Source organism: Mytilus californianus, unplaced genomic scaffold (genome assembly GCF_021869535.1).
Source record: "Mytilus californianus isolate M0D057914Y unplaced genomic scaffold, xbMytCali1.0.p SCAF_1, whole genome shotgun sequence".
Classification (NCBI taxonomy): Eukaryota; Metazoa; Mollusca; class Bivalvia; order Mytilida; family Mytilidae; genus Mytilus; species Mytilus californianus.
Window position 1 is genome coordinate 122,328,247 of NW_026262581.1, and position 6,020 is coordinate 122,334,266.

Here is a 6,020-nt window from a genome sequence, read left to right on the forward strand (position 1 = left end):
AAGCTTATTAGTAGCTTTTTCTGGAAGTTTTCGATTAATTCTGGTGAACTTGTTTTTGGTAGTTTTAGCTCTTATCCATAGAGAAGTACTGGAGATACGTAACACGAATGACCGAATGACACTTGGAATGACCGTATGACACATGAAATTTTAATCTTAGTTTAAACAGTATTTATTAATGAAAAATTTTACAAGAATAAAGTATTAGAATATTACATGAAGTTTTAATCTTAGCACATATATGTGAATTTTAAACATTGATTTATAAATAATAGTACATTAAAAGTGTATGCTATAACTAAAACATGATTTATTTCAGCAGGCAAGTTCATAAAATGTTAATATAATTTCGTGGATACATCTGTTCCTGATTGCATATATACGATCGCTCAATGTGTTCAAGTTGGACTTCCAAAGTTGGGCCCTCATTTGTAAAATATATTATAACTCACTGACACTCCATGGATTGAAATGTATTTCATTTAACAGTCAACAAAAATTATTTTAAGTAATAATTTTGCGGTACGTTTTAAAACCGCTCAGGGCCTCCTGAGTGCACTCAGGACATGTAATAGATATTTTAGTGGGGCGTTGAGGGTATGCGTCCGATAAATTATTTATTTTTTTATCTTAATATTTTGTTTGAATAAAATTAATTGAATATTTCAGAAGTTATTGAAGTGTTTATTAACACGCGCCGTTATTTGGAATATGTCATGCATGACCGATGATCATATTCGATACCAATTATCATGTTGATTAGGTCTATACAAATCCTTAATTAGGTCGTCTGATCTTTAGTAATTAGTGAAGGTAATCAACACATACTAGTTAACCAAGCATTAACCCATTTCTCTGACGTCAGTCTATTGTTCTTACTGTAGATTATTTTTTAAGAATCCACTGACCACAGTATTAACTTACAGCAGATTCCATTGAGTGTGTAGCCAAAGGTAATATCTTTGGTTAGCTTGCTTGTTAGCTGAACCATGAAGTCATTATTAGGTCAGGTATACTACCCTCCTTTCGAAGTAGCATAGTCCAACAGACAGATTGATTGGTTTTCTGTCGGACTAGTCTATTCTTAAAGTAGGGTAGCTAACAAGCAAGCTAACCAAAGATATTACCTTTGGCTACACACTCAATGGAATCTGCTGTAATAGAACTTATATTCTAACTTTAAACCTTTAACTTACGATCTTTTATCCTCTCAAAAACGAGTGGCATGTGTAGGATTCGAACCCGCGCGTATTTTCTTCATAATCAATAGAGTCTTCAGTCTATGCATGATACCACTACACCACGATGGCTGACATCAATCATTATATGAATAGTACTCTTAAAGCGCTTACTTGTCAATACATGTCATTTAACTGTATTTCTGTCTCATTGTTAATTCGCTTTTGTAATCTAATGAAATAAATATATCTTGGTGTGTTCATGTTTATTGAATTTGTTTTATTTTGGGTGTTATTTTTTTTTTTAAGAAATGGGTTAAAACTACTTCTTTGACAGTAAAAACAGAAACAAAATCATCGCCATTGTATGAAAATGAAAAATATAATACTTCTACATGTTCTAGGATTCAAACAATATTTTGGTCCAGAAAAAAATTACAATGAAAAAATTTCATTCCGGATACAAGGTTCGAACTTTGCACTGTTAATATCACCGTTATGACATTCGTTACCAACGGCTAGACGATCACGGCTATGAACAGCTTGATGGTAAGTTTATAGAATTAGCATAATTATTCATTGTACATCCGTGGCAAGAGCAATTTTGATGGGGATTCAGAATGCGTACCACAGATAAAACAAGTGTATTGGCCGGTGAACGATATATGCCAAATGTAATAACGTTAAAATAATCTTAACTAAATGAAACGGAAACAGTTTAAACATAATTTAAATATAGTTGTTCATTTTAAATCGTAAGCACATAATTTTAATACTTTAGGAAAGCAACACGAATTTGAGCATTAAGAAATGGCAGATGTATGGCATCAACGCTAATAACATTTATTTGACTACGAACGGCTTAACGGTGTTCAGTCTTCAATATACCAAATCAAGTTGCTAAATATTATATATATAGATTTTGAAGGTTCTAAATTTTGGTAATTAAATTTTTTTAACTTTTCAAAACAAGATAAATACATTCTGTATATTAATATATGTCTTTTTGAATAAATTAAATATACCAAAATCTATTCAATTTAAAAAATTTGTAATGATTAAACATTAAATGAAATATGTTTATACAAAAATAAACTCTGGTGTTAAAAAGGGGAGCTAACACCCCATTTAAGTTATCTTAAACTTATGTTAACTGTCAAATGTCCAAATATAGATGCGAACCGTGTGGATATAATCATTTCCAGCTATTATAGAATAAAAAAGACAAAATACGAAACTATTTTTATGAAATATCGTTGATTCATTGTCAAAACGTAAAACAGACAGTCGTTTTACTAGAAATGGGTTAAGCTAGAGAATTGATAAGAAGTAGTGGATTCGGAAACGATAATCAACTTGCGACTAAAGTCGCTCGTTGATTCTCGTTTACGAATCCACTACCCTTATCAATTCTCTACTACAGAAAGGTTTTCTTAGAACAAAAATAGAGATAAAAGTTGCAAAAAATGTTAAATAAACGTTTCGTTTTGTTTGTAATAATATTAAAGCCATTTGAGAATTTTAAGAAATTCATTCAGTTTATTTAATTTGAAAACGTTAACAAATATAGATCTAATTCATTGCAAAGTGTGGCGTCCTTCAGGAATCAAAACCCCGTTTTAACAGCGTTTGTTTAAAGGTTAATTATGCATTGGCCACGTGTCGTTAAAAACAAACTGATTAACAATATAATAGAGCTGTAAGGTAATAAATATTTCAGGCATTTGTCATTATCATGATTAGATTATATAATTGACAACAAACACTTTATACAACTTACCAAGTAAGTACTAAAATGTAACACTTTGCAATAAATGGATGATAAATTCCTGCACCATATTTTACTCTTTTAATGGGGAAAATTAAGGAAAGAAAAACGGCGCGTGATATTTTTTTTTTAAAGATTATAACTTTCTAAAAGGAAACTAATTAGAACTTCGAAATGGTGTATTTCAACTTTGCTCAACTTATTTCAACATTTTAGTTATTTGTCCTAGTTAATTGTGCGGATGCCAGATTTTAAATATGTAACATATTTCACTATCTTCATAAAGTCAAATACGGATATAACATTCAAATTCTCTTAAAAAAACCTTTCAAGACAAACTTCTAAATTCTAGATCCCTCTGATCTTCATTATTATCGATACACTTGTCATACATGTACATCCTGAATAAATCAATTGTTATTTTTATCAAATTTGGAAATTTAAAACTTCTAAAACGTTTCCCGTAAGAGCGTAATCTTTCATTCTTCTCTATCTGTGTAGATGCACCATTGTATCTATATCTTATCCCTTATGACCATGAAATTTTCCTCCAATGTGTCGTGGCTTTCTATTGGCTACTTTTTTTCAGTTAATCGATTTTCTCAAAATTCTCAGATAATCCCGGATTATCTCAGAATTTTCAGATAATCCCGGATTTTCTCCAGTTAATTATTTATCTAATTTTGTGAGGAATATAATGAATTATCTCAAATATGCATTAAGCTGAGAAAATCCCGGTTTATTTTAAAATTCTGAGATAAACCGGGATTATCTGAAGAAAAAAAATCGAGATAATCCCGGTTTATCTGAGCTAAATGTAAAATAGTGAGATAATCCTAGTTTATCTGAGATAATCTAGGATTATATATAAAAGTGGTTCAGGCGTGCCATAGTATGGAATATCTCAAGGTGAAATTTATAACTATATGACATTAATCATTATTTAAGTTCTGACACTTTGATAGATTTAACTCAATTTTGTCGCCATTGCTTTGTAAAATTATGCATGGTATAACAGTGTTACAACGAGCATATCTGATTAATACTGGAATTTCAGAAACATGATCTTCATATCAGTATTTTACTATCTCACCTTGAACACAACTGAACTAGGCATAATTTGGAAACAAAACGTGAAGCAGTACATAATCTACCAATATTACACTAATTGACGTTTTAACTGAATTGTTCCTTAAAAAGAGATTCTTGACAGGTCTTTAAAATTGTTTGGTAATAAATCAAACCTCTCAAATAAAATCAGTTTGGCTATTGCTCATACTGAATAACGGACATTAATGACAAAATAACATCTGAAGGAAAATTAACCACAGAGTTATTTTTAAATTGCAAATTAGATAGTGTAGGCAGAGACATATAATATATGTCTATAGTAGGTATTTAAAAAAATTGAGAGATGATACCAGGGGGTGATCATAAACCACAAGTCTGACGAAATGACAAAACACATTTCACAAAACACTGAACAGAAAGAGTGACAAACCCCAACAAAAATCATGAATGAACTCGTGATCCAAAAGGGTAAGCAGTTTCTGCTCCACTTCTGACACCAGTCGTGTTGCTCATGGCAAGTAACATTGTGTGTGTACATTCTTTTGCATTGTTAAAATGATGAGCAACAAATCAGGAAAATATTGATAAAAATAGAAAATGTCAACACATGCGAATTCACACCATCAAGCCAAAATATATGTTTCTTTATTCTCTGTATTTTTGTATTTTCATTCTTGAAGAATTTGGTAAGTGTTAGTTGATGCTTTCTGTAATGTAAAAAATATCTGGCACTTCCTGTTATCTTTTTTGTACCTTATCTAACAATGCATAGACAACTTAATTTATTCTTTTATTGAAATGACAGTAGTAACATCTGATAATAAGATAATTTGAAATCAACAAGAATTGTTGAAATATTTTTACAGAAACAGGAAATAAACTGCTTCGCTAAGCGCAGCTGGATACGCCCGCAGAGGTCCAACCCTGAACAGTTGGGGCAAAAATGGACACAATATTAAAGCTTGATACCGGTCTGAATTTGGATTGTAATTAAATATTTGACATATTAAAGGTTTCTGAATAAATGTAGTCAAAGAACTTGAAATTGGTTATATGAATTGAATTTATATTCAATTAAAGATTTCTTGCTGTTGTGCAATACACTGTGCTGTTGCGCAATACTAAGTAAATCTGTTGTCAGACTATAAACAAGTAAAGTTCAATTTCTCCTCAATGTCATATTTGAAATTTATGAAAATCAATAAGGAGACTACATCAATAGCTATAAATAATTCACCAAAGTTTCATGAGAACTGATGAAAGCATTTTTGAGTTATAGTAGAAAAACTGGAAAATCCCCCCTTTTTTAATGAATAAAACCCTATAACTCAGAAATGTAAAATCTAAAATTTATAAAATTCTAAAAGGAGCTTACATCAACAGATATAAACAATTTACCAAAGTTTCATGAGAACTGCTGAAAGCATTTTTTAGTTATTGTCCGAAAACTTGAAAATCCCCCTTTTTTTATGAATAATACCCTGTAGCTTGGAAATATAAAATCGAAAATTCATAAAAATCGAAAGAGAGCTCATGTCAATAGATATAAACAATTCACCAAAATTTCTTGCAAGTTGGTGAAAGCATTCTTGAGTTATTGTGGGAAAACTGGAAAATCCCCCCTTTTTTAATGAATAAAACCCCAAAACTCGGAAATGGTAAATCTGAAATTTATAAAAAACGAAAGGGAGCTCACGTCAATAGATATAAACAATTCAATAAAGTTTCATGCATATTGGTTAAAGCGTTTTTGAGTTAATGTCCGACATGTTGACGACGGACGGACGGACGGACAGACAGTCAACGGTATACCATAATATGTCCCGTAAACAGGCGTATAAAAAACAGGTCTTCCTTTAAAATCAGTGACTACAGAAGCGAAATAAAATTGTCAAAAATACTACAACAGACTGCATCGCATCAATAACCAAAAAGTTCCCACATAAACAAACTGTTAAGAACAACATATCCAATAGACAGTTTATCAAATAGGTTGTTCAGAC